Here is a 27,692-nt window from a genome sequence, read left to right on the forward strand (position 1 = left end):
ACAAAACAAAACAAAAGAACCACGGGGGAGTATCTTCTGATTCTGTGTACTTTAAGTCCCTTGGCTTCCCCTGGAAATTGTCCGTCTAGCTGGTGTTCTGGGGGAGGGGCCTGCTGTGCTGATTTTCAGGTGTTAGCAGTTGGGGGAGCTGCTGTGCACCTGCCTGGTGCAGGGCTCAGTGGGGGTTGTTTACCCCGTGAGGCCCCAGGAGCAAGAGCCCCAGTGGCGGGGCCAGGTCTGCAGCCCTGGATTCAGCCCCGCAGTAGCTCCGGAGCTCTCGGTCTGCAGGGCCTGGAGGCTCCGGGCGGGGCCGCTGATCTCTTCAGCTGGGGCAGGAGCGTCCTCGCTGTCCTGGGCCCTCCCGGCCTCTGCCTGTCCCGGGGGAGGCGGGATCCTGGGCTGTGTCCCGGCGCCCTGTGCTCCGGAGCCTGCGCTGGTGGATTCGCGCTCCCGCCCCGCAGCCCCCTCCGCGGAGCCGCCCCCGAGCCCCCCGAGCTGCTCCCGCCCCGCAGCCCCCTCCGCGGAGCCGCCCCCGAGCCCCCCGAGCTGCTCCGGGTCCCGCTGTGCGCGCTGCAGCCCTTAGGGAGCTCGGCGCACTCTCCGGGGCGCAGGTGTCTGTTAGTTTCCCCGGGAGCCCAGGGCACCCCCGCCCTCCTGGGTCCTGCTCCACCTCCCTGCGAGCCCCTTTCCCCCGGGAAGGTCGGTGCAGCTCCTGCTCCTCCGGGACGGGGCTCTCCTGTCCTGGGGACACTCGCCCCGGCCTCAGCCCGGCTCCTCGCGGGGCCCCTCCCCCTTGGAGGCCTTTGTTTCTTTATTTCTTTATTTCTTTTTCCCCGTCTTCCTGCCTTGATAGAAGCACGAACTCTTCTCACTGCAGCATTCCAGCTGGTCTCTCTTTAATTCTCAGGCCGAATTCGTAGATCTTCAGGATGATTTGAAGGTTTTCTAGGTAATTTGGTGGAGACAGGTGATTAGGAGACCCTACTCTTCCGCCGTCTTGCCCCTCCTCTTTTTTTATTGTTTTAGTGTTACTCTTAAATGTAAAGACACATTTTTAATTATAAGTTCTCCTAAACAGGGCTTCTGTTATTCAGTATTTCTGTTCTTTTCCTGAACATGAGAAGATTTTAATATGCTTTAAGTATGCATTGGGAATATTTCTGCAATCTTATTATTATTTAGACTTTTGTCTTTACCAGTTTAACCCTACAAATTTGGTATTTCTATTTTAATATTATTAAAATAGCTGACATTTCATCAACTTCTGTGGTTTGTATTTCTTTTTGTTATGTATTTTCTTTAATAGTTTTTAGTGTAGGTGCATGGACGGTAAGCTCTTGTAGTCTTTCAATGTCCACAATTTTTTTTGTGTGTAACTTTCACTGCTAAATATTGGTTTCAACTATGTAAAAGCTTCTAAGTTGATATTTTATTTTTTTGTCTAATTGGTATATCAGTGATGGAGAGGGGTATTAAAATCTCCAATGAAGATGGTGCAATTTTCTATTTTTCTGTCAATTTTGATTTATATATTTTGAAGGACTGCTATTGTGTCTTTCTAATGAATTAAGCCCTTTATCATCATGAAATTCCCTTTCTTCTTTAGCTTTTGTAGTAATCTTTTTCTTGTTTTTTCTTTTACCTGATAATATAGACACCCCAGCCTTCTTAGGTGTACTGTTTGCATGGTACATCTTTTCCATTCATTTACTTTGATTTTACATTTTTACATCTTACTTTCTATCTTCATTTTTTAGTATAATGTGCATCTTAGATTGTATATGATTTTTTAATCCATTCTGAAAATCCCTGCCTTTTAGTTGGAGTGTTTAGTACATTAATGATTAATGAAATTATTATGGTAGACATATGTCTACCATTTTGTTATTATTATTTTTAAAAAATGTATTTATTTATTTGATATAGAAAGAGAGTACAAGCAGGAGGAGTAGCAGAGGGAGGGGAAGAAGCAGCCTCTCCCCTGAGCAGGAAGCCCAATGTTGGGGCTTGATCCTAGGACCCTGGGATCATGACCTGAACTGACTGAGCCACTTAGGCACCCCTTGTTATTTGTTTTTTGTTGGTTCCTTCTGATATTTTTGGTTGTTTTTTTGTTTTGTTTTGTTTATTTCTCTGTCCCTTCTTTTCTGCCTTATGGGATCATTTGTATATTTTTAGAATTTCATCTTAATTTATCTATTTTTTAAATTTATAGCTTTGCATTATTTCTTTTATGGGTGCTCTATAATTACATCCTTAATTTTTCACAGTCTTCTCAGAGTTAATATTATACCACTTCACATGAAATGAAGGTCTCAATACTATAGGTTTATCTACCCCTGTTGCTTATGCTACAGTTGTCATTATATATTTCATTATACTTTTGAAACCTACAAGACATTGCTATAATTTTTGCTTTAAATAATCCTGAGTTTTGAAGAAATTAAAAGGAAATACTACTCTTAGTATCTATCCAGATATTTACCATTTCTTGTATTCTTCATTCCTACCTGAAGATTTAAGTTTCTATCTGCTATCATTTCTCTTCTGCCTTAAGAATTACTTTCAGTATTTCTTGTGGTACAGGTCTGCTGGCAATACATATTTTTGGTTTTCTTTTATTTTATGGAAAAATGTCCTTATTTTGCTTTCATATTTGGGAAAATTTTCAGTGGATATGGTATACTGAATTGGCGGTTATGTTTTCCCCCCAGATTTTAAAGATGTGTTTCCACTGTTTTCTGGCTGTCAGAAGCTTTAATAAGCTAATGGCAGTTCAAATTGTTGTTGCCCTACATGTAATGTGTCATTTTCCTTTGGCTACTTTCAAGATTTATTCATCATCTTTGGTTTTCAGCAGTTTTTAAATTTTTTTTTATTATTTTTATTTTTATTTTTTCAGCAGTTTGATTATCATGTATTCATATATAGTTTTCTTCTGAATCTTTAATTTTAAATTTTTATCAAACTTGGGAAATTTTTAATATTTCTTTTTCAAGTTTTTTTTTTTTTTTTCTATTTTATTTTCTTGTCTATTGCTGTGACTCCACTTCTGTATACACCTGGTAGGCCTTTTCATATTGTCTAACAGGTCCCTGGAGTTCTATTTATTTTTTTCAATGTTGTGTTTTTGTTTTTGTTTTTTTAAATTTTATATCTTGTTTTTCATACTGAATTATTTCTGTTGACCTACCTTTAAGTTCATTGACTTGTTTCTGTTGTCTTCATTCTGTTATTAAATCCATCCAAATATACTTTTAAAAATTATAGATATTATATTTTTTGGTTCTAGAATTTCCATCTTTTAATATATTTCTCTGCTAAAATTTATTGTGTACATATTTTCCTTTATGTACTTGACCATAGTTATAATTAGCTGCTTTAAAATCCTTGTCTGCTACTTCCAATTTATGATCATCAAGGATTGCTCACTGTTTATTATATTTTTCTCTTGAAAATGGATCATATTTTCCTGGTTGAGTAATTTTGGGATTTTATCCTAGATATTGTGAAATGTTATGTTGTGGAAACTGTTATATTCCTCCAAAGAGTGTTAACTCTTGTATTTTAGCAGACATTAATTTGGTTGGATTCATAATGCAAACTGGTTATTGGGAAGCAGCTCAAAACTTACTTGGATTCTTCTATCTTTAGTGGGGTCTGTGCAATGCATGAGTGGTTCAGAATTAGGCAGAGGTTTGTGCAGAGTCTATATACAAAATTTAGGAATTTCCTTATCTGGTTTCTTTTTCTCAGAATTACCCTCCTCTCAACTTTCTACTGTTTATGATTTCTTTGAACTCTGTCCTTAGGTTCTTCAGGTGAAAAAGATTTTGACTTTTCCTATTGAAGTCTTAGCCACCTTGTACAGCATCAACTTCTATTTGCTTTTAAAAAGGCTAACAGCTGTAAAAAATAGGGACTTCAGACTTTGCTTTGGTTCTCTCTCTGGTACCTTCAGATTGTTGCTTTTTGTATTTTGTTCAGAGTTCATAGTTGTTATTTGCAAGAAAGTAAGGTGTGGTAGGAACTTACAGACCCATATAATTTTTTTAAAAGATTTTATGTATTTATTCATGAGAGACACAGAGAGAGAGAGAGAGACAGAGAGAGAGAGAGAGAGAGAGAGACAGGCAGAGGGAGAAGCAGGCTTCATGCAGGGTGCCTGATGCGGGACTCAATCCCAGGATCATGCCCTGGGCCCAAGGCAAGCACTAAACCACTGAGTCACCCAGGGATCCCTGCATGTAATCTTTTTAATATCAACTTGATATTATTGTATCCTTTCTGCCTAGATTGGTTTCATGATGTCTCATTATTTCTAAATGGATGTTGTACCTTCATTTCTTTTTGAAATACTCCATACATTATTTCAAGTTCATTTTTATGTTTTGTGAAATAAAATTTCACCTCTGGGGTAATCTATTTTCCTCATGGTTTTTGTTTTGTTTTGAGCATCCCTTTCTCTTTTCTCTTTTAGAGCTTGCAGGCTTATTTTGAATGCTTTTGTTTGTTTTTTATTTTCTCTCTCCCCTGTACTAGTGACCTCTTTTATGGTTGCCTCCACTTAGTACTCTAGGCCCCCAGTCAAAACTGGGATTTATAATCTGCTCCCCTGATATGTAGGAGTATGGAAGACCCAGTAAGCAGTTTAGCTTAGCTTCTAGCCCTAAGGTTACAATTTTCCTTAGGCTGACTGTTACTAATAAAGCTAAAGTCCCCATCAGCAGGTGTGCCACCTTTTTTCGAAGTTTCCTTTACATGTGAGGGAACTTACAAAAGGCTCCGATTTTAATCAGTGACACTACTATTCCCATCTTGCATGAAAAACTTTTAGCATCCCATCATCCACAGAAGTCAAATTTCCAGTGGTAATTGTTCCCTTCTGACCTGGATGGTAACACACTTGACACTTTAGCCCCTATCTAACTCTTTAGATGGTATGGATATTATCTTTTATATGAGCCTGAATGCATCTCTTATGGTTTCTCTTAATATTTCACCCACCATTATCAGTGGCTCAGTTGGTTAAGCATCCAACTCTTGATTTTGGCTCCGGTCATGATTGCAGGGTGGTGGGATGGAGTCCCATGTAGGTCTCCGTGCTGGGCATGGAGTTTGCTTGAGATTCTCTCTCTTCCTTTCCTTCTGCCCCACCTTTTTTTAAAAAAAGTTTCATCCATTATTGCTATGTGTTTTGAGGGGATGGTATTTATAAAGCATGATCCCATTGCACAAGTTTGACCCTGAAGTCAAGACAAGTTCTTCTATCCTCTCTGCTACATGCAACAATGCTTCTGAATATTTGTATATATTTCCCAAACTTCAGGCAATATCACAAACCTCATCAATGGCTTATATGAGATTTTCTGCATTTATAATTTTTAATGGAAATGGTCTGGTGAAGCAGTCCATAGATTGAATGAAATCCTCAGAACCAGTGGAAGGAGCCCCAGAGGTGAACAAGAAAACATATGATCACAGGGTATTTACAGAAATTCCAAGGAGGGCTTCATATTTTAATCAGGAGATCCCAAGTTAACAAGTGGTCACAAAAATGAGGTAGGCATGGAAGATAAAGGGAGAAGAACTCTTTTAAAGATCAACTGAAGGCATCTTATACCCATTATCTGATCATTCATAGACTAATTTTGACCACAAGTACTTCCAGAAGATTCTCATTATTTGAAGCAGGGATGTTCTCTAAAGTTGCCCAAAACACTGGATTAATGATTAGTGAACTAAGGGAAAACAGAGTTAGGTCCCTGTGAGCCTCTGATCACAACATTGATCAGTGTTATGATTGATCAATACGTAACCTTGTTTTATGTGTGTTTCTGTTTAGAGACACATACTTAACATAGATTGTTGATAGGTTAACATTGAACTCATGGTCACCAGCTCCATAACTCATTCCTGAAAGAAGTTTATCTTACACATGTACTTTCTGTGTAAGATAGAAGCCTTCCTTAAGGACACATCAAGACTTCTTGTCCTTAAGAACATGAGACAGAACTGTATTACTTTACTTGGGGGCTATTTTAAACAGCAACAAGACCATCAGAAAGCACAAAAATGTGAAACACCTGTGGCACTACATAGACCACAGAAAGAGTGTTTGTTTATCATATGAGAGCTGAAACAAGAAAGCAGTGTCACCTTGTTCAACTGTAGCTAGGAATGTAGCCCTCAGATAACTCTTTTTTTTTTTTTTTTTTTGCTGCTCTGCACATGTCTGTGAGTGACCTCAACAGCACAACAAGTATTGATTTTTGGATTACAAACTAAATTTTAGTGAGTAGGCAAATTAATAAGTACAGAGCTCATAAATAGTGAAGATTGCCTGCATTTTAATTTTGACAGGCATCAATATGCGCTTAGGACTTGGCAGTCACAGTAAAATCCTCAGTTGTATTCCCAATATTCCAAATGAAAAGAGAAAAGATAAAACATGATCTTTAATCATATACTCCTGTTTAAAACCTAGTTAGAGAAAATAGGAGCAGTTTAGCAACTCTGCTTCTTTTAGAAGTTTTGCTTTCATGAAAAATGTGCATCTCCTCCAGAAAATTAATGGAATAAATTCCTAAAAAAATTTAAAACTCAGAAGTTTACAGACTTAGGAGTTCTTTTTAATTAAGTAAAACTTGCAGACAAATCTGGAGTAATTCGGTTCATTAAAATTAGTTTTACTCTATATTCCCCAAAGTCACAATTGCTTTTTAAATTTGAGCACTTAAAAACATTTATGAAACTACGGTCATTACTAACAGTATGTATAAAAATTTGCAATTACTGAAGATTATTCCCTCGCACTCTCAATTTCAAAGAAAGTCAAACAGTTATCTAACTCCACAATTTAGACCAAAATGACTGGATCAAAACTAGAACATCCACATAAAAAAATAACAATTTAAAAACATTAGTGATAAAAAATACAGTATTAGGTATCTGACTTCAAAGAAAGAATCCTATTTCTAAAACTTTGGCAATCCAAGTCTATCAACTGTTCTGGCACTTTTCTTCTTCCCTTTTATTATTCTTGGGCAGCAAAGATTCATCCAACATGAAAATTATTTACACCAATGGTGAACACTCTATTTTTAAAAAGATTTATATGTGGTGTTTTTAGGGTAAACTGTAAGGCAGGATGTAATAAAGCCTCTGTTTAAATGGTGTCAATAGGAGTAAGAAATTTAATAGCATTAGAAATGAAGCTCCTAGGTCCTACCACATGCACCACTGCTAGAATGTGGCAGTAAATCAAAGAAATTTTAATCTGATTAAAGCTTAAAAAGGCTTAAAATTATAGGCACCTAATTAGTGATCAGAATTTCTCTATGGGGTATGTGGAGGGGAAGAAGTTGATGGAATGATAATTGGTAGATGACTTGTGTCTTTCCCTTAGAGGGTACTTGCTCACTTTCTGTAGGGTTTGTGCCTTGATTCTTATGTCTAGCAGAGCCATAATCTCTTGCTTGGTTTTCCTTTTCTCCAAGGAAAGGGTATCTTTAATTTTTTAGTGCCAGGATTCAGTAAGTGCTCTGTGACCAGATAATAGATTTATATTAACTGGATCATTTGGGAGCTTGATTTTATAAATGTGGTTTCACTAGCACCATGCTTAACCTGAATAAACTGGATGTGGTACCTAATATTCTTGTCTGGACATGGTAATATAAACAATAAGTATTTGTCGATATTACCTGAATTAAAATGGGCACAAATATAGATTTAAAAAATCCAAATCTTGTTTGTTTGTTTTTTTTATTTACCACTACTGGGATTATTAGATACTAGAGTAGGTGACCAATGAGGGAATTAACTATTTGAAAAAATCAGATACTCATTGATTTAGGACTTTTCTATATAAAAAAAAAAGACTGTGGAGACAACTCCACAGAATCTTTGGAGGCTCTTTTCGGTAAAATGACTATATGATCCCATTTTACAAGTGAAGATTGAACTATATATATGGAGACACTTTGTGACGTATTTAAGAGAAATGAACCTAATCAGAGATTGAAATGGATATAAAATATACAAAAAATGAGTGAGAAATATCAGAAAGGGAGACAGAACATGAGAGACTCCTAACTCTGGGAAACGAGTGGTAGAAAGGGAGGTGGGCAGGGGGTGGGGGTGACTGGGTGATGGGCACTGAGGGGGGCACTTGATGGGATGAGCACTGGGTGTTATACTATATGTGGGCAAATTGAACACCTTTAAAAAATAAATTTATAAAAAAAAGAAAAAAAATTTAAAAAAGAAAAAATATACAAAGACAAAAATGATTAACTTTTACCTTATTATTTACTTAAATCCTTTGTGTCTAGCCTCAGAAGTGGGTTTTTGTTTATTTTTAAAGAGCCTGGTAGGAGACTATCAAAACTAACTGACCAAACCACCCTAGGATCTGTTAACAAATAGTAAAATACATTCTCTGACTTGGTTAGAAATGGCTTAAAACATTAATCACACTCCTATCATTTGACTAAATTGTCTACCTCTGTTTTATTTCAATCTCCACGCAGTTGTCAATGAAGAGAAAGCATGTTGTGGTATACTTTATTTTCTGCTTCCTTGACTTAATGCATTCCGTTTTGTCTTTGAAAGATAAATACAGAAATTTGCAGTGATTTAAAGGAATAGAGAAACTTCCAGGCCAGATTCTATACTTCCCTGTGAGACCTAGGAAGAAGGCAAACCCATTAACGCAGGATTTGATTTCCTAGGAGAAGCACTGGCCTTATCAAAGCAGTCATTTGTAAGCAGTCCATTTACTCAGAAAGTAGGCATCTCTCCTGCCTCAGGAGCCTCACACACAAATGGCAAGAATAGTTTAATTTTCTAACTTGTGGTCAGATATGATCTATCTTTCCTGACTATGCTCAGCATTGACTCACAGTTTCACTTGCCTGCAGAGAGATGAGGACCCTGGAAAGGGAGAGGCCCAACATACTACGCTGAGTACCTACCATGTGACAGATTGTATGTTCTAAGCACATTATCATATCTGATCCTCCCAATATCCTATGCAAGTAAATAACATTCACATTTTATGGTGAAAGGTGGAAACTCAAACAATTTATCTGTTGAAAATGATATGATTAGTAAGTTGAGATGGTTGCTAATTTGGGCACAAAACAAACATAGGAGCTTGACATAAAGAGGGCCAAGGAAGAAAGCAAAGGGTACCACTACACCTGTGAGGAATCAAATCGGCTTGGAGTGCTTTTTGGACAGTTCAGTCATTCTTTTTGCAGAATAGCACATTATCTATGTCCTTGTTCTTTTAACTAAATTCATCCCCCTCTCACAACAGGGGAAGTTTCCATTCATTTAAGGGTCATGTTTTTAAAGCTATTGACCTAGAGTTGTCATTACATTCTTCTTCCTTCAAGTAGTCTGATTGTTAAGATAGATACATTCTCCAACATTTTACTGCTAACCGACTGACCCTTCAAACATAGGGAAAGAGCTAACTCATGAAAGATAATATATATACTTCCCTCCATGAAAGAAACTATGCTAAAATATACATGGTTAGAATAGAGCCACTTTGGGATAGAGGTTGCCCAGACAAGAAGGTGGGACCCTAGAAACAAGAAAAAAAAAAGGAAAGAAGTACATCAACTACAATGGAGAAGTAGAAAAAGCATAAGGCAGCTGGGTTCAGGAGAGGGAAAGCAGTGGAGAGAAGTAGAAAATCCCTCTTTGGACATTTTCTTCAACACATGCTACAGGAAAAGGCAATCAGAAGAGAGGGCTTTTCTAAATGTGGAGCCATTTCTCCAACCAAGGTTGCTCTTCCTATCTCATGTTTCTCAGTGGTCAAGCTTCATGTGCTAAGGCTCTAACTCCTTAGCACTTCTAGATTGTACGGTCTGCCCTGCGGTGGCCACTCAGGAAGCCAGCCACTACAGATTCAGTGTGGCATTTCATGCAAAAGTGGAGAGGTTGACCTAACCGTAAGGAGCATGAGTGGACCATAGGGCCACGCAGCCATGGAAATTCACACAGAGCTCCAGCTAACTTGAAGAACTTACCAGTGACACCAGTAAAGGCAGCTAGAGAGTGGTCCAGGCAGTGATTGTTTGGAAAGAATATCTTTGGAAAGAATGAGCCAATCAGACATTCTTAGAAGGCACAAAGGTTTGGGGGCCATAAGCAGAGCTGTCAAAGTCTCTCTGAGTGTCATCTTTCTAGACATCCAGAAGAAAGAACGTAGAAGAGTGAATCTGGGGTGTTTCTATGGGATAGGCCTCCAAAGTACGCATCACTTGTGTTCGCATTTTATTGATTATGACTCAGCCACATGGCCACATTTAATTACAAGGGAGTCTGGGAAATGTAGTTTAGTTGTGTATCTGGAAAGAAGAGGGAAACATTGGTTTTGAGGGGCATATGACATATCTACTGTGTATTTTAAAATGTGAGGTCTCGAGAAATTGAATGTCTTGCCAAAAGTCACACTGCGTAGAGTTCAAGTTCTCCCTACAAGCATATTGATGCTTCCTACTTTTTGCCTCCAAAACTATCTGCAAGTCTGTGGTTGTGAGCATCCATCCTGCATTCCAGAGCCAACCCTTTGGTTTAGTTTTGAGAGAAAAGCATGGCGCTCAAAAGATCTCACTCCCCTTATGGCATTTTAAAAGAAAATCTAGAATTACGGAAGAAGATTCAAGTTACATGACATTAAAATTAAACAATTGGTTGTTTTAACTAATAAAAAAAGAAAATTTCTTGTTTGACATTTCAGCGAGCCATTGAATCAAAAGAATCAAATCATGCCCCCCCCCCCCCCCCCGTGAGAATAAAGTGTAGGTAGATACGTCACTTTTCCCAATCTTTGAAGCAAAGCAAGGCATTCTAGTTTAGGAAATGTGAATTAGGCCAACCCAAAATGTGTGGCCCCAAACGAATGTTATAAACAAAATATTTTAAATACTAGGTAACATAAAGTAAGTAGGTTAGTAAAGTAAATTGGATATCCTGATAGTTCAGAAAATCGGCTAAATCTCAAAGTTGAGACCAACGGATGATGGGTACTTCATGATCTGAATAGATGTCCTAGATACATCTCTGCAGCATGTGCTTAATGGCTGACCCTATAGTCTGTGAACATCACTCAGCTCTAGTCTGTATTAAAAAGAGCTATCAAATGAGTTCTTTAAAGAGAATTTTTGGGGTGGAGAATACTATGGCATTTCTTTTCTTCTCACTCGTGGGAAGGAGGAAAGAGGATGGGAGAAGGTAGTTCATTCCCTTTTCCTTGAGCCAAGTGACTCAAAAGAACCATCCAGAAAATTAAAGCTCTTTGCAAAATGAGGCTCGTGCTGACTTTTTGTTTGGAAAACCCTGAAGGCAGGAATCAGGCTGGCATGTTTCCTCTGCTGGTGAGGCAAGGATTGAGGCGCCAGCAGTTGGTTAAGCTGTGAGAATCAAACATTCAGGAGTCTTCCTGCAGTCCCAATGGGCACATGAGGGAGTCAACTAGGCTTGAGTTTTCTCAGGCCCCAGTCCAGTGGGACTGAATGTTGGGGCAAGAGACACGCAGCAGAAGATCCCGGGTCAGGGGAGTGTACTGGGCCATCGGATATATCTGAAAAACCCTCCAGTGTGCCCCATGGAGATCACTGGCATCAGTTGGTTATCCCTACCTCTTGGCAAATGTCCTTGGCTTCCAGATGCTGTTCTACTAAGCCTTCATTTCTGACAGCTCTCATCGATCTCTCTTTTTCCAGTGGTCTCTCTGCCTTGCTTTCTTCATCTGTGGAGGTGAAAGTAAAAGTAAAAATTTTGAATTTGAATTTGTACAGAATTCTTCCAGTTAATTCTGGTGCTATTTAATTGCAACAAAGCAGATGACCTCCACATAGGCTTTCTCATTTTCTTTCACCACATTGATTAACCTTGTAGCATATTTCTGATTTTCCCATTTTTCTGATTCAATTTTGCTAAATATTATTTTCGGTAAGTCACTACGTGAATTGCTCCTGCTTAATTTTAATTTTAAGAAAAACAGATGAGTGATTTGAGGAGTTCATTTGGCCTCTGAGGTGTTACAATCTCTCTGTTGTGGGGCAAAGGGTCTCAAATCTAGAAGGACATTCTAAATCCCCTGTCTTCTCATGCTTTCGTCCTTACCAGAACACATCCTTTAAATGAGGGGGTATAGTGATGAGACTTTCTATATATTTGTGAATTTTTTTCTTCTCAGTACTGCTTGGGGGAATAGGAAATGGTGATACATCATTCCCAAAGGCCTTTACTTTCTCAAAGATAATAGGGACCATCGTTAAGATCGACATTTTTAGATTTACAACAGCACTTGTAAACAATTGACCCACATTTAATGATTGGGAAAAAGGCAAACTAAATCTAATAAAAATGCAATCATTTTCCTGTCCTTTTAATGTTAGTAGATGTAAATAGAACCATTTAAGCCTAAAATTATTTAGCTTGATGAATTAAAATTGCCACTCGACATAATAACTTAGTGAAGACTATTCAAAGAATTACAATGTTCTTTCCAGAAAATGCGATTAAAACATTTGCACATTAAAATAAAGAATACTCTTGTTGAGTTCTGGTGAATGAATACAACAGCTAAAAACCAAACTAAACAACTTTCCTTCTTTCTGAAATGTTCTCTTTGGTAAAGAAAATTTGGTAAAGATTTTTCTCCTAACTAAATTTTTTCTTTAGTTCTTTTAATAATGTATCATGGGAGAAGATGGACATTGTATTCTACAGAGATTCTCTGTATGACTTGAAAATAAAAGAGTGATTTATACAACTTTTTAAGAAGAATACTAAGAAGATGTTTGAGGAGAACCAGTTTTATCCGATTATTAAACTCCCTATACTGTAATAGGCCCACAGAACAGAGCCACCGCATTTTACAGCTTCCAGAGGCACCACTGACATCATAGTTCATAGGAATGTCGCCCTATGGAGCTGTGCATAGTCTTTTTTTTTATTTTTTTTTAAGATTTTTATTTATTTATTTATTCACGAGAGGCACAGAGAGAGAGAGAGAGAGAGGCAGAGACACAGGCAGAGGGAGAAGCAGGCCCCGTGCAGGGAGCTGGACGTGAGACTCGATCCCAGGACTCCAGGTCACACCCGGGGCCCAAGGCAGGCACTAAACCGCTGAGCCACCCAGGGATCCCCCTGGAGTTGTATGTAGTCTAAGTCACATTGCATGGGGAGGCCCTCCCTTAGAGCCTCTTTTATATTACCCTTAGAATAATAACAATAAAAACAACAATAACAAAAGGAAATGTCTTCTAATGTCCAGTACATTTTAGCTTGTTCTCACTGACGCATAAATGAGGTAGGAGATCTCAAAAGGACTGCCCCTCAGGTACAGCAGGGAGAGCCGTCAGGGGGGCTGGTTGGCTTGCAAAAATAACTGGGGGAAGCAAATGAGATGTGTGGGCCTGGCAGGAGAAGAAACAATATCGCCTGTGCCAAAACAACGACAGCTAGCATTCCATGGGCTTTCGCTATGGATGAGAGTACTCAAAATTGGGCAACTTCAATATTTTCAGTTATGGGTGGCAGCTTTAATGATCAGCTGCTGGGCATTCTGGACCAGATCCTCAAAGGGAGCCATTGTTCACTCTTAATTTTGAGATCTTCTCTTTCCCCCCACTTCCCTCTCTCTCTCCGCAGTCCTGACATTTCATACTGAAACATGGGCAAGAATAAATTAATTTACCTATAGTTGGCCAGATTGGTTTTTCCTAGTTGGCTTTTATGTTGGTAGGAGGATGAGGGAAGAAAAGGTTAAAACAGACTTGGTTTAGTGTTATGAAATGCTGGTGGTGTAAATTCAAAATGTAAAGTGTGGACCTTAAAGAAATAGCTTAAGATTCAATATAACATAATGTTTTCCATTTGCAAAATGTCCAAGACAAGCAGACTTTGGTTTATGAGAATTTTATTTGTCTTATTTTTCTTCTGTGGCTCAGACTAAGTTTCCCCTCTTATGGCTTAGTATTTAATAGTCTTTGCTACTGGAGTTTCTTCAGCAAGGTCAATTCTAATGGTTTCTATTCCCTCATAAAATGTTCCCTCAAAGCTCTCTGAGGGGATGTGTTGAGAGTTGGGCTCCAGTGGGCTCATATTATTGCCAGTCTTCACTATATTCCTTCCTATGCAGTTTGTATCATGAGAAAACCTATTTATTTTGCTTGATGATATAGGCAAGTTGGAGCTTTTGGTTATGATAGATTGAAACAATATAAATGAATATGCCTTTCAGATGCTTTCTCAGGGGAGACGATGAATTTTTATAGAACAGATCACATTTTTTCTTAGTTGCCCTTCTTTGTTACCAGTAGAATGTGTTTGTAAGATACTTGCGTTCATGCGAGTCTACAATTCCTGGCGTTCTCAGTACCACTGCTTTTGACAGTGACTTTGATTCTCTTTGGTTTTACTACTTTCAGGATTTTAGATTTCATGTAACTGTCATTGTAGCTTAGTGGGTCCTCCACTTAGAATTTAAGAACTCTGTAACACTTGGCTATTTGGATTCTTAGCAGAAATATCTACCACAGTCTGTCTCATGGTTATATGGTGTTCTGTGTCATTTTTTTTTTTCTGTTCCTAGTCCCAGTTCTAGCCTGTGCCTAGATCTCTCTGTAAAAGTGTACGATTTCTTAAAAAGAGAAGTAATTGTGCCCTCCTTAACTGGGACTTCCCTGCTGCTTGACATAAATGTTATAATGATACAGACCACCCCCCACCTGCTCCCACTTCCCAATCCCCTACTTCTTTTTTGTTACCTTTCTAGGGGGGAAATGATACACAATATCCTATAAGAGATGACCAAAAAATCATTAGAAGTGATCATTTAGAAAATAAATTGTTCAGGAACAGCTGGGCAACAGCGACTTAGGGAACCGGTAACAACGTAGGAGAAATGTATATTAGACCAAAAGAAAATTTAAAAATGGTTATTGTAGATGAACAGGAATATTTTATTTTTGTTTGATGTTTTTACTAAAAGAAGCTCAAAATAATTTACAGGCATACATTAATAATTGGTTCTCTGCATACTCCCATTTTTTTGAATGCTTAAATTGAGGCAGATGGCTAATGATTGATTTATTCAAAGCACTCAGCATGTCAGTGGTTGAATTTTGTGGAGATCCCTTTCAGGGTCGACCACACCGCTTCTAATGACCTATGTATAATTCATCTCAGCTTCGTCTGAATTAGGAGCTGACATTTTTTGGTAACACAAATCATAGCTTCTTGTCAGTAAAAGAACCCCAGTGTGGGAAACTCAGACTGCTAGGAAGCTCAGTATGCTGCTAACTTTGTTGTTTTTGTACAGATTTGAGAGAATCGAATAGTTTGCCACCTTTATGTTGGCACATGCATGCATATGTTTATTGATGAAGTTGATTTTTCTTCAACCCTGGTATTTCCTGGGCAAGCAGGAAAGGAGATAATTCTGAGGAATTTCTCTCGGGTGGTTCAACATGAATTAACGATAAAAATGCATTAAAAATGCTTTCAGTTCAATAATTTTTCAGTACTGATCTTAGGATGATAACTAAAACCCTGAAAAACAGAATCAGGTGATTTTATTTCAATTTCTTCAATGTATTTTTGGAATCACAAAAATCTTTTCCCTCTGCAGCTATGTGACCCTTCTCTTTTAGTCTCTCCCTGTTGTGAGTGTGAATACTTGTGACCAAAGGCCCAGTTTTGCTTTCTTAGTGTGCAGAAGTCCTTGATTTCAAGACCATTTGCGATCAAGCTGAGCCATGCACGTGTAAGGGGAAGAGAAATGATCCAGAAAAAAACAAGTGGTACTGGAAGATGTATTTGAATGTTGATTCGAAATGTTAACCAGAGATTTCCCTTTTTCTTTTCTATAGTGTGAAAAATAAATTTACTAATTATATCTTGACTTGGATAAAATTATGCCATACCCAGAATACTAAAAATTATAACTAGGCATGCTTTAGATGCTTGCCACATATACTTTGCTGCCTAATATTTTCTAATAGATACCCTCTCTTTGAAGAAATAGGCTGGTTCGTCAACATTTTTTTTTCCCATAGAATTATTTTTTCACTTGGGGTACCTGGGTGGCTCAGAGGGTTAAGCATCTGACTTCAGCTCAGGTCATGATCTCGGGGTCCTTGGATGGAGCCCCACGTCAGGCTGTATGCTCAGTGGGGAGTCTGTTTGTCAGTCCCCTCTCTCCTCTGCCCCTAATTCCATTTGGACTCTCTCTCTTTCAAATAAATAAATAAGAGCTTTAAGAAAAGAATAATTTTTTATTTATAGCCTGAGAAATATCCAGGGTTAAATTCCATTTGAGTTTAGAAGTCTTTATAGATCCTACCTAGTTAATTATAGTTACTTTAACTTATTACAAAACTAAAGGGAAATGGAACTAAAATAACACAGGTTTAATCATACTTATAGTTTTTTCTAATAAGACATTGATTGGTTTTATCTAGCCAGGATTCTTAATGAATTGGCATTTAAAAGTGTAACTGTCTTTTCTGGAAAAGAATCAACTCAAGAAAGCTTCTATTAGAAAGCTAAATTTAAAACATCAACCTAGAATGTATCTTGCTCTTTACATGTCCAGTACTTTTATATGATCAGTACATGTCTACCTTTTTTTTTTTTTTTTTATGTCTACCTCTTCTAAATCATTGATGTCGACAGAGATGAGCCTGATGGCCTGGAACATACAAAATCAAAAGAAACATTATATGATATTTATTACATTCTATTGACTAAGGTAACATGAATGTTAATACATTTTTAAGGACTTTAAATAAAAATGGTTGAAATAAGAAAATCATCCATGACCCTAAGATTAAGAAAACATGAATATCAGTGTTTGTCAGAATTTTTTATTATCTTTTAGCTCTCTGATTTAATATACATGTGGTTATGACAAATAAATAAGACAGGCTTGTCTATTTCTTACAGTGTCATACAAGTGGACTCCAAAATGGTACCAGCCAACAGCAAGAAACAAACTAATTCATTCAGGATCATCTGGTATGCTACTAATAGAATGGGAATTAATATTCAAAATCAATTTTCCTTATTTGAACTTTTTCCAAGACATGTTAGGTATGCTACCATTTTAATATCTAAGTGTACTATTTAAATATAATATTCATATTATTATAAATATAATAATAGAAATGTAATATTGAAGACCATAAGCCAATTGGGAGTCCAAATCAAATACTAGTACAATGAACCCCCTCCATCAAATTGTACACCTTATTTATTGCACTGAAATTTTACTAACGCTTAAAATAAGAAGGCTGGAGCTTGGGACTCCTGAGCGGCTCAGTGGTTAAGCATCTGCCTTTGGCTCAGAGTGTGATCCCAGGGCCCAAGGACCAAGCCCTGCATCAGGCTCCCCGCAGGGAGCCTTCTTCTCCCATGTCTCTGCCTCTCTCTGTGTCTCTCATGAATAAATAAATACGATCTTTAAAAAACAGCAACAACAAAAAAAGAAGGCTGGAGCTTAAAATATTTATCAGTAGTGTGAAATTATTGTTGAACTCACTTAAACTATGGGAGCTAATTAATTACAAATAGAAGTTTGATGCCTCACATATTTTCAAAGATCAGTGAGATATAAATTATCTACCCAAACATCTACCATTTCATCCATCTGTCCAGTACTGTCCAGTACTCAAATGCTGATACACATATTCTAATATCAAGAGGATTATAAATGTTGAAATAAACATTCATCATTATTTTATCAATTGTCTTTTATGTTTATTCTGTGCTAGACACTGGGCTTAGAATCAGGTATATCACAATAAGCACATAAAAACAGACAATTTCAAGGCAAAAAGCTTCAAATTCATTTATGTAGAAACGAGAAACTGATGCAAAATAGTTGCATATCTGTATGATTTTTCTATTATTATTATTTTTAAAGATTTTATATATTTATTCGTGAGAGACAGAGAGAGAGAGAGAGAGAGAGAGACAGAAAGAGAGGCAGAGAGATAAGCAGACTCCATGCAGGTATCCCAACATGGTACTCGATCCTGGGACCCCAGGATCACATCCTGAGCCAAAGGCAGATGCTCAACTGCTGAGCCACCCAGGCATCCCAATGTTTCTATTATTTAAATAAAAGGATATATTGTTCCATTTTATGTAGTTGAAGAGAAGTCCTCAGGACAACCTCATGATTTAAATTTTTACATCATGTTTGTGGCCTTAAGTTAGCCACATAATTCTGGTAGCTGAGTAGATAGATACATAGGAAATTCTGCAGAAATTGGTTGTCTCCATAATTTTATTAAACCCTCCATGGGGCAACAGGAATGAGGGTAGTAGGCAGAGAGGACAGTATCAATTACATCTCAAAGTGCTTGACAAAGCATTTTTGCAAGATATTTTTTGATGACTGTCTTTTCCAAGATGTTTTACATTTCTAAAATATAACTTAATTATTAACATTGATTTAAATTACACAAGACAATCAAAAGGAAAGTGCTGGCAATTATTTCTTCCTTCTACTTGTAATTAAAGATTTGTGAGTGATAATTAAAGTAAAATGTAAAATTGTTCATTGGTAAGTCAGATTGTCATTGCCTTCTATATTTCACCACAAAAAGTATATTGATCATTTCATAAAATATTTAGAAGTTGAAAGCTTTGAATAATTTTTCTGTTGCAGCTTTAACCAAATGATATCAACCATGAAGATATAATGATTGCTTCAAGTTAAACAGGAAAGTCAAATTATTATGTATTTATTGAAGACCTTCTACATGTAAAATAATCTATATATAGTAGGTACAAGTCAGTCCTGATTTTTTATGTTGACGAAGAATTTTCAAGTGACCATGAATCTAAATCAATTTTTGTTGTGTTATGATGCATTTCTCTGTGCTATTTGTTTATGAGGTATAGCTGCCATCAAAATGAAAAGATTCACATGCGCTACATAAAAATAGCACATGTAAAACCAGTATGAAACCAAATATGTAACATAGTGGAAAGAATAATGGGCACACTTAGACTTTGCACTAAATTATTTTTGTGATGATGAAACTTGCCATTTCTCAGCTTCTCCAATTATAAAATAAGGAGTTTGTAATACCCAATGTCTCTTAGATCAACATTTTACAAACATGGCCTGAAGCCAGAGATATAACTATAATATCATAAGGTCTATCAAATTTCCCTTTATTTGGTTTTTAACCCATAGATTATGGACATTAAACTTCTTGCCCAATATTTTCTGCAGACAATTTTATAGAAACTTGGGCAAAATGGATCATCTTATTGTACATCAGAAGGAAATACAAACATTTCTTAAAAGTGACTGGAAGTTCATGTAGCACCTGTACTCAGTATTCCAGAAATAAAAGTTATACCTGATATAATACAATTTTGTTTGAATGCTTTGTGGTCATTGTATTGAATAAAACTGTGATTAAGAAGTAATCTTGCAGCAGCGTATTGTCACAAGCATAAAGTAGCAAATAAAAGGGAAAACCGTGCCATTTGTGATTAGCCTGGTGCTACTTATCTTCATTGTTTTTTAATCAAAGGAATAATGCATGGGTATATCTAAGACCCAATCTATACTAGACTTTCTCAAAGATTTTGAGAAGTGCTAATTTTTATTTCCATGAAGATTTGAAATCTCTTTTCAGGGGGATAAAAAGGGAAAACCGTGCTAGAAGGTTGGGCAAGTGGGAAAGCAGGTAGTGAAATTTTTCAATAAAATAGTGTAAAAGGTACCTTTGTGGGTTCTCTGTCTATTGTCAAATGATACCAAGAACGGTGTGTGACTGGAGATCAACCAGGTAAGCCTTCAAGATATAACTGAAGAGCCTGATGTACTAGTTGGAAACTGTTGTCCCATGCTATGGTATGTCATATTTTTGGCAATAATTTATTTCTATTGCAATATCCAATGTATGAGAAGAACTTTGTTGAATACATTTTATTAAATACATATTTTTAAAATATATAAATCTGGAAAACTCCCCTTCCTTCCCTCCTTTTTTTTTTTAAGATTTTATTTATTTATTCATTAGAGACAGAGAGAGAGAAGGAGAGAAAGAGAGAGAGAGATTGGCAGAGACATAGGCAGAGAGGGAGAAGCAGGCTCCCTTTGAGGAGCCCGATGTGGGACTCCACTCCAGGACCCCAGGATCATGACCTGAGCCAAAGGCAGACGCTCAACCACTGAACTACCCAGGCGTCTCCCTTTCTTCCTTCCTTCCTCCTTTTCTACTTTCCTTCCTTCCACTGTCATTTATTGGGAACCTATTTTGTTCAAGAAGCCCTGAGCTCTAAAGCATTCAGAAAGATGTAAAAGATCTAAATGACATGGTTTATGCCTTGGGGGAAATGGGTATGCAAATACCTGTAGCAGAAAGTAGGCATCATTATTATCACAGCATTAGCAAAAAGCTCCATGAAGAGTCGGAGGTTAGAGGGATCCTTTCTAGCTGTCGAGGCCAGGAATCAGTCCTTTCTGCAAGGAGTCTTTATTCCTTTTAGTGCACCATGGTTTTTAGAAACCAAGACCTGACATGGGATGCTGCTGCTTGTGTCTCAGTGGACAGAGTTAGAGTTTAGTAAGTACATTTTTTTAAAAAAAGTTTATCTTAGAGAGGGAGGGTGCTCTCGAGCAGGAGGAGGAGCAGAAGGAGAGGCAGAGGGAGAATCTTAAGCTGAGGATGGTGCCTGACACCAGGCTTGATCTCATGACTTGAGCTGCATCAAGGGTTGGATGCTTAGCCGACTGAGCCACCCAGGCATCCTGCAATAAGTACATTTTTATCTTTACTTCAAAATCTATATGTATATATTTAAAACCATAGGTTTATATTGATACCTCCGATTCCAAATCAAACTCAAGGCTTCTCTCTAGATTTCTCATTTTTCTTGTTGTAACTTCCTTCCCTAACACTGAGAAACTTGGTTCTCATTGTCATTAAAATTATTAGACCAATGTCCCTTGTATATAATCAATCAATAATCAATCTTCCTTTCCAGCTCCTCCCACATGCAGAGGCTTTCCTCATTCCACCCTTGCGCTGACATTCTGTAACTGGCCACCTTGCCATGTGATATCCTACCCACCCTGGTCAGGCCACAATACCCTCCGTCATCAGGTCAGCTGACATATGGGTTGCTCAATAAAGATTTGATCGATTAACGTGTCTCAATAGCACAATGCTTATGGTTTTCTTACAGCAGCGTATTATCACAAGAAAACAGCTTCCTGTACTGCTAACAATTTCTATTTATTTCTGTGTTAAAATTACATTACGTTAGTGTCAAACTCAAGTCCAATTATTTCATTCCAGACAAGAGAAAATGAAGTATGCAAAAATATTTTGGATGATGAGGTTTGAAAAGACACAGAGTCAATGAAGAGGAAGGAAGATAATTCTCTGTTGACATTTTAAACTGATTCATTAATAATTTAATTCCCTCTGGCTTGTAAGACAAACAAAGAAACAACAAAACACCAACATATAAGGTGTTTGAAGAGACATTGTAAAAGAAGGCAAAAGATAGAGAGAGGAAAGAGATTTTTTTTTAAAGCTATGGTTAATTCATGGTATTTCCTAGCCATAGCTTTATATACAAGTGGAAAGAGAAAAATGTGAGAAAGAATTTATTCTTAATTAATGTTGTAGGGTTTATATATATAGCCAAAAGTGCTCTGCTATGGAAAAAAGTAGTCGGAAATTAAGATGTATTAAAAATGTTTGTATTATACATTTTTAACGAAATTATGGCTTGGGAAACATAGACTAAGATAGGTTGCAATCATATGCTAATAACAATTACTCAGCATCTGTAAACCACAGAAATATGGATTAGTGTGTGTTACCAGTGAAATGTCAATGACTTGGTGATGGCCAGTAAACTGGTGTCAGTTCATTGAGGGCAAAGGGGTCTATGACTGTTGATCTTTCAGGGATACCCCTACTGCCCTGTTTCTTGCCCTGACAGACTCAGTTTGCTTGGAGTATAATTATGAGTAGCACCCTGTTTTATTCTGGAAAGTGTTCCAGCTTGGGTTGATAAATTATGTGGCTATCATAACTTTAGAGAGAATTTGGAGAGAGAAAGCTGAGGGATCTCTCATCTCTTCTTGTCATTTTGACCTTCAGGAAATAGGTAATTTTAAGTAAAGCCACATAAGCCTAGTTCCACTCTGGCCTAACTATGAATGCAAATTGTACCAATCAGCTGCATTTTACGCCAGCTATAACTTCTGGGTGGTCTTCAAAGAAAACCCCATTTAGAGTGCGTTTCAATGATGCAAAGGAAATTTCACAGACTGCTAAAGTGAGGGTGGGAGGTCTGCAGTTGAAAGAGAGAGTTTCAATCACTGTATTATGGACAGCAGGAGAAAAGCTTTTCTAGTTACAGCCGCCACCTGAAACTTCAGCCACTAGTTACTTACTAATATACATTGTTCACAGCATTCTACTATTTCCCCATAATATCTAGATGAATTCTGAACACTGTGTTATTCAAGGTGATGTCATGGATTAAAAAGGTAATTTAGTACTTTTTGTCCACAGTATTCAATGTTGACAAAATACGCTGTCAATGCTGCCATTGTGTAATGAAGGGAAAACAAGCTTTAATAGGATTTCATACTTCAGTTGTGTGATTCAATACTAATATAGTATGCTCAGGTGCAAAATTATTAGTAATATAATACTTTCACATTGAGTATTAAGATACGAATGGGATTTCTGTCTGTCAAGATTAACTGAAAAATTCAAGACTTGATTGTGAAACATAATATAAAGTTTTAAAGACCACCTTGCTTGATCAAATCCACTGAAAGGAAATTCTATGTATACAAATAAGGAATATTTGATGCAACAACACTTGATCATAAAGATGTTATGAGAGCTTTAATCCATTTTGGATGAAGTGAGGAAAATATGATGAGGTGGAGTCAAGACATGAAGAATGAACAAATAAGTTCCAAAGATGAGAGGAAGAAAGTGAAATCAAAGCAAGCAAGCAAGAAAAGATAGTGGCTGGGAGTCTCCAAGGATGAAATACAAAAGGGAAACCAGAAAAAAAAAGTTGAATCAACACCACCTTTATATTTAAAAAAATAGAGAGTCTCGATGTGCAAGTGTGTGGTCACAGCCTACATTTACTCTGGGCAGCCAACCTACAACTTGCCTGATAAAATGCAAATGATCAATGAGCTGTGGAAGACTCTGTACAGTCATTCCCCACTTCCAAAAAATAATTTGAAGGGAATGTCCAGTCTTGAGCCAGTGGTATTATCCTCATGAATAAAAGGATAGCTTGTTAATCATTAGTTGTCATGCTGCTGTGAATGCTGCAGAGTGGTTCCCAAAGAATACCCTTTTTTCCCTCCCCAATCCTTGATCATATTATTCTTGCAGTAGAAGTTGCTTAGACCTCATTTCTGGGTATCAGTTAGGTCATATATAGTCCTCAGGACAGGAAGGGTGGAGTGCAAGATAAGGAGATAAGAGGTGCTGGGTGCCTGGGTGGCTCTGTGGTTGAGCGCCTGCCTTCAGCTGAGCTCGCGATCCCAGGGTCCTGGGGGCCTGGCATCAAGTCCCACATCAGGTCCCTGCAGGGAGCCTGCTTCTCCCTCTGCCTATGTCTCTGCCTCTTTCTCTGTATCTCTCATGAATAAATAAATAAAATCTTTTTTTTTTTTAAAGGATATAAGAGGTGCTTTAAGAAACAGGCTGTAGCACTCTTTCCTTTTGAATCTTCCCTCAATAACCCTAACTCTTCTGCAAAGAGGGAGTCATGAGGAGCAAAGAAGTTTTGGTTCCAAGGACTGTAATTCTGAGTCTTCCTATCCTGAGGAAGAATTTGACCATTTTTAACCTCCTTTAAGTTGTTGACAGTGCAGATTGGAACAGAAGGTTTGAAGGACAGGACAAGGACCCTGGGATTTCTAAAAGCCCTTGTGTGATGGAGGTGTAGGATCAAAGGATTATCATGGTGAGATGGGGGGAGTGGGGAAGATGGACAAGAAAAGGGTATAAGGCAGCGAAAGACAGGGGGGATTCCTGATGGTGGAATCTGGGAACATTACGCTTAGAATGAAAGTAAAAATTGCAGTGTTCATATCAGATGCCATGCAAATAGAGTAAAAGGTTTAAAAATCAGGAGTTAAATTCAGGCAGGATTGTATGGTTAAGATTGGACTGTCATGATTCTCTGAGTTAGTTTAAACATAAACAGGCAAGGGATCCCTGGGTGGCGCAGCAGTTTGGCGCCTGCCTTTGGCCCAGGGCACGATCCTGGAGACCCGGGATCGAATCCCACGTCGGGCTCCTGGTGCATGGAGCCTGCTTCTCCCTCTGCCTGTGTCTCTGCCTCTCTCTCTCTCTCTGTGTGTGTGTGACTGTCATAAATAAATAAAAATTAAAAAAAATAAACATAAACAGGCAAGACCACTGTCTCCCCTTCTACAGAAGAATGATTTATTTTTTTTATTTCTTTGTGTTTCTCAAAATTTGTTGGGCTGTTGGTTAATTTAATTCTTTTCTCCTAAGCCTAATTTTAATTAATATTTTATTTTTAGAATGACAACAAAGATCATGTCTTATCTCACTAATGAGATACAAGTATGCATAAAACTGGTTTTTACACATCTTTTAAAATTTGTCCTAGATCCTCCTTTTGATTTATGTGGATTCAATTTTTTTTAATTTTTATTTATTTATGATAGTAACAGAGAGAGAGAGAGAGAGAGAGAGAGGCAGAGACACAGGCAGAGGGAGAAGCAGGCTCCATGCACCAGGAGCCCGATGTGGGATTCGATCCCGGGTCTCCAGGATCGCGCCGTGGGCCAAAGGCAGGCGCCAAACCGCTGCACCACCCAGGGTTCCCTGACTTATGTGGATTCAAATATGTCATAAGTCCATAACGTTTCCTAACACAACAACTTATAATCAAAGCCTGTAATCATGTCTTTAGCCCGTTCTAGGCATGTTAATTCTTTTTTTTTTTTTTTTAGGGATGTTAATTCTATTTACCTCATACACTTTCAGCATTAATAAAATAATTTCATTTGATTTCAGAATAAAATCTAAATAATTAAATAAAATAAAGATTAGGTAATATACAGGCTAAAGTATATAATGTATATAATATATAATATCACATATAATAAAAATTAAATAAAAACTGAAACGTTAGGTAAACAATACTATCCTTTAGGAAACAGTGCCGTCTCTGTTGGTTTTACTCTCTACAAGGCATAAAAAGATCCACTGTTCTCTTTGTCACATTCATTCATTCATTCATTCAATTCTAACTGAGGATTTACATTGTGTAAGCTTCTGTGCCATGTGCTTAAAAAAAGTGCCAGGAGGAATTAGAAATGTTTTGACAAAATCACTATTAAATCATGCTCTGGCACATAGTAGGTGTTCTGTATTTTGAATGAATGAATGAATTTTCAAGATTGTTTCCATATGAACTTACTCTAATAACTTGATCTTATCCCCTACTTATTTGTATTCCCAAATTTCCAAGAAGGAGCCAAATATGAACAAAACACAATGATTAGTCTAACATTATGTTTTACCTGTATGGCCCATGCACTAGATAAATCATGAAGGGTACTGATTTTTTCCCCTAAATATACAAAGAGATTTTGTATTCCTCCAAGGCCAATTTCGCTTTAAAACTAATCAGACTTATCAAACAACAAAGCCACATGAAGATGTGTTTAAAACTCAGTTGCCCTAAATTTTCATTGCATTCTTTCTCTAAAAATAAACAAGTAGTAAACTGTAGAGTCTACACTTTTTCCCTTTTTTGCTGGGCATAAATTGGCCCTTAGCTTGCCTATTGGTAAATTGTTTTATGTCCAGGGAGAAATAATATTAGTGATAATTAGTATTATTACCTGTAATAATAATAGTAATAAAAGCAAAAGTACAATTATAGAGTTCCAAATAATATATCACACATAAACTGGTTTAAGTTTGACTTTCATATATTCTCGAGAATTTTTGGGGAAAGAAAACATTAGGAAATCATAATCTGGTACCAGTGTTTCAACAATTCATTAAATAGATTTTAACACTAAGATGCAAAGGCCCATGTTCAAGCATTCTCTAGATTTCACAGCAATTTGAAAAATCTATTGTCTTAAGTCATTTTAGAAGGGCAAACTTTCCATTAAGCATATTGAGAACTCGCTTAAAGATCACCATGGTGACTGCTTTACTTCCCAAATAATGACTCACTTAAGAATAGATTCTAAAAAGCTGGCATCGCTATTAGGAAAGGATTTCAATCGGTACTTCTCATCACTTATGAGTCAGATTGGGTCATTCCTGATTTTGGAGTTCTGACATCCCTGCAGTTGTCTTCTCAGTTCCACTTCTCAATTTATCCAGAGGGATTACACAAATTTCTCCAACCATAGCTCTACTTGGAAAGAGTAAAGGCTCCCTAATTTCAAGGTATGGAGGCTTTTTAGTTGAGGAAACTGCAATAGTAAGTTGTTTTGAATTTAGCTGGCACCTTCATAGGTCTTTTTGTAGTTTGCTCTTTTATTTTCCCATTTTCAAAATAACTGAAATAAAGATGTACAATTTAGGAAGAGCTAAAGCCATGGAAGTAAAAGGAAAATCTCTGTTAAGTTCTCCAAAGACCTCTTGTTCAGGAAAGTGGGAAATCTTCTACCTTGGGGTGCAAACAATTGATGCCTCTAGGGGATGGCCAAACAAGAGAAGGGCAAGTGTACTTAATGGGAATTGACTCAAGGGTCTTGAATTTTCATCCTCTGTGCATAATCCACAGTTCTTTTCTTCAGTGGTTCCCTTTGGCATGCTCTCAGGAAGTGCTTTGAGACTTCTCTCAGGAGATCTTGTAACATCCTTTCATTGCCATGCTGAGTTTGCAGTGTTCCCACACAGAAACCTGTACAAACCCCCCAATGAATGGTTGCTCAGCTTTATCAGCCTTGTGGGTCTCTCCAGGATGTGAGCAAACAACACTGAGGAAAGACATTTCACACCTTCCAGTTCCTAAGCCTCTATCTTTATACAAAGCCAACATATTGTGTGCACCTCAAGCTTTTGCATGAACAATGCAAGTAGCCTGGCACCACCATATCAGCCTTTCCCCAAATCCTCGTCTAGGGAAACAGTTATCCATTATCGCAGGAACAAGAGTAAATTTATTTTTGCTGCTGAAAAGAAAAAAAAATCGTTCAACTTAAAGGATTAACAGATATTAAAATAATATTTGTGTAAGATTAAGCCCACAGACTGGCAAACAGTGAGCTCTCTTGAACATTAATAATCTGGAGATAATACCTGTTATACTTCAAAGACTTAAAAGGGAGCCTCTCAGTAGCATGTGAATTAATATGGATGATTGAGAATTCATTGCAGAGTACCAATCTTTCGTTGAGTGATCAGAGGCCAATGTTCAATCACTATGTTTCAGAGCAATTTCAAAATCTGTAATCCAAAAACATCCTTTAAAGGAAAATTTCTACTTAAGTTGCTCAGCTTGAACGAAGAACATCTCATGTTAAATGTCACAAAATTTGTCATCCAAAATAAAGAACTTTTTGTGCCATGTTTCATGTGTTACTGGAAGGTATGAGGGTCAAGTTCATTATATAATCATTACAAATCGCA

General features: G+C 37.4%; 1 long non-coding RNA gene across 2 annotated transcripts in view; it reads right to left on the reverse strand.

Annotated features, from left to right (window-relative positions):
- Nucleotides 1-839: 839 nt before the first annotated feature.
- LOC140612345 (uncharacterized) overlaps nt 840-27,692 on the reverse strand; it is a 218,544-nt gene continuing 191,691 nt past the window's right edge. Inside the window, exons 3-4 of one of the 2 annotated variants that reach the window (XR_012013620.1) lie at nt 11,664-11,773; nt 840-945 (exon numbers count right to left, since the gene is read on the reverse strand). This is a non-coding gene — a long non-coding RNA (uncharacterized lncRNA). Of the gene's footprint in view, nt 946-5,013; nt 5,158-11,663; nt 11,774-27,692 lie in introns of those variants that run through there. The other variant, XR_012013622.1, reaches the window with a different exon arrangement.

Source organism: Canis lupus, chromosome 2 (assembly GCF_048164855.1).
Source record: "Canis lupus baileyi chromosome 2, mCanLup2.hap1, whole genome shotgun sequence".
Taxonomy (NCBI): Eukaryota; Metazoa; Chordata; class Mammalia; order Carnivora; family Canidae; genus Canis; species Canis lupus.